At 49.8% G+C, this 2,456-nt stretch overlaps 1 long non-coding RNA gene across 1 annotated transcript; it reads left to right on the forward strand.

The window, feature by feature from the left end:
* Window positions 1-1,316: 1,316 nt before the first annotated feature.
* Window positions 1,317-2,408, forward strand: LOC124680129. The gene is made up of 3 exons (XR_006995435.1): window positions 1,317-1,525; window positions 1,761-1,868; window positions 2,058-2,408. It is a non-coding gene; the product is annotated as an uncharacterized LOC124680129 (long non-coding RNA).
* The last annotated feature ends 48 nt before the right edge of the window (window positions 2,409-2,456 follow it).

Genomic DNA, 2,456 nt, shown 5'->3' on the forward strand with positions numbered 1-2,456 from the left:
GCGTTTTTGTCTGGTTTAACCTAACAAACAAATACTCCTCGATCGGATCGGACAGGCATGTAGACAGAATCGGACTGGACCTGACCGCCTGGTTAATTCCAACAAGCACTGCCTATTAAGTTTTAAGACTACTCGGGACGTAAGTGTTGTATTGCGCCCCTAGCGTCGGCCTGATCATCAATCTAACTCTATATATGGGCAGCAACCCCTTGCGAGGACGACGACGCCTAAAAGGACTAGGACCAAGACAAAACAATAACTGGCGTGAATTTCGTCGACTCAGGCCGGCGGCGCAATGCATCCAGCCGAGCGGTACGTATAAACTCTGTACGTGCGTGTGTGTGAATTTCGTCGCATCCACATCTCTTTTTCGTTACTACACGCCCGACTGAAATAACCGTAAATTCGATCTAACGATGCATGCATTGCATACACACACACGTTTCAAATCGTCAGCGGTTGGCCTTAGGGGTTTGGTGGTGGTATTGCGTTTAGAGAGCCCACGTTGATGAAATATATCGGCAAATTGCCTCAATTAGCGCTCGCCCGATGCCTGCGCATGAATGCGGCTGGCCACGGTGTTACCGGAAGAGGTGAGAAAGACACTTAGCGGAGGGTGCATACGGATGGGGAACTCGCCTGCTACTGGAGTCTATGATTGGCGGGTTAGGACGACCTCGACAGCGCCGAAGGGTTTAGAGGGAGCCTCGAGAGGGTGGACCCCTGGAGGTAGAGGCTTAGGAAGGTGCGGAAGCTACGCCCCGAACACACCTGAAATGCGGTGGTGATGGATGCGTGGCGAGCCTCGACCCCAGGGAATACACCGAACATATCAAAAGGATATCTATCCCAACCAAGGAGATTCCTATTTGACGCTTCACACGTCGGTTAGCGCCAAAGCGCGTCGAGGCGGAGAGTGAGGCGGTCGAAAACTACAAAGATGATGCTCCATCGACCCCGAGAAGATGACCTTAACTTAAGGTTTGCAGGGGGTGGGAGGGTGGGGGATGACCGGTGGTGGGCGGAGGATTGAGGAGGGCCGCGGGGAGGCGGCAGCTGCCGGTTTAGCCAGCGGAGGATGCAGAGGAAAGCCAGACGTGGTGACTATGGCCCATCTGCTTGTTCCTGCGAGCGTCCAAGCGTAAGCGCTGAATATTGAGGCCTGGGACATGGGCCTGGACTGAGCCAACAGGTAGTACTAGTGAACATATTACAATCCTACCAGCTAACCCGCAGCGCTCTTTGTTTCAAAAAAAAAAAAAAAAAACCCGCAGCGCTCTTCTGCTCGTCTCCCGACCTCACCGGCCCCTCTCGCCGGCCGCGCCCCGCCTTGAGCGGCTGCAGAAGCACGCGGCTGCGCACTAAGCCGCGATCTACACACTCAGGACAGATCGATACAAAGGAGGAGAGTGAGAGAAAGGGATATGGGGAGAGGGAAGGAACCCTAGCTAGAATCCAAATTTCCCCTCAAAAAAGAATCCAAATTTCCCAGTTTTGCAGCATCCTCATCCGCCCGTGCAACTGGGTGAGCGACCTCCCCGAGCCCGTCCTCCCTCTTACTTTTGGCCGCCCTCTCCTCCTTCTATTTGATAGGTCTCATGGATGAGTAGAGAGGTTCTGTAGGACGATTCCCATCTAAACCTATGCTTTCTCACCGTAGAATCATCAACAGATATATAACGCTGTCTCCCAGGAAAATAGAACTGAATATATGTACAGTTGTTACTAGTAAAAAAAATTACCTTTACATCTTCCTGCAGTTCTCGCCAGAAAGGGTTCCATGTCCGGCACAGTGCTATGTATTCAGACCGCCCAAGGCGATCCCGGCGCAATCGAGGACGACAAGTGCAGCAACCAGCCAGCTCACAGTAAGTGCCATCGGTTGTTTTCCCATTTCTTTTTGGGCACACAACATATTTATGACATTTTCCATTTGCAAAAAAATTACCGCCGTGTTCCCTTTCCCTGTTTATTGAACGTGTTTCTCATACATTTGATAGAATATTGATTGGTTGTGTGCCCGTCATAACAATCAGCATCCTACATGTTCTAACCAGGGTTGAGGAGGAGGATTCCAGCAAGGCAAGCAGCAGTGAGCTTGGGCCTACAATTTCTGACACATCGAAATTCGAGACACTGTCGCTGAATGACTCACCTCCCGCACTTGACTCATCCGATCGGTATGACCTTTAATTTTGAAATTGCCTCTGTTCCATCTGGTAGCATGATCACACCCCCAAAAAAAAGCAAAATAAATGAGTAGAACACAGAGAAGTGCATTACAGATCGATAGTGTCTTGTGTTGAAAGAACCATTTTGAACCCTCAGGATTGACCAACAAATTTCTCTGTTTTGCCTTGATCACCCTCTTCCCACATTGTGTAGAATAAAGATAAGTGCTATATGGTTACAAACACATTCTGTTTAAGAACTGTTAGAGTTGAAATTATTCCGAG

This window comes from Lolium rigidum, chromosome 1, assembly GCF_022539505.1.
Source record: "Lolium rigidum isolate FL_2022 chromosome 1, APGP_CSIRO_Lrig_0.1, whole genome shotgun sequence".
NCBI classification, from domain to species: domain Eukaryota; kingdom Viridiplantae; phylum Streptophyta; class Magnoliopsida; order Poales; family Poaceae; genus Lolium; species Lolium rigidum.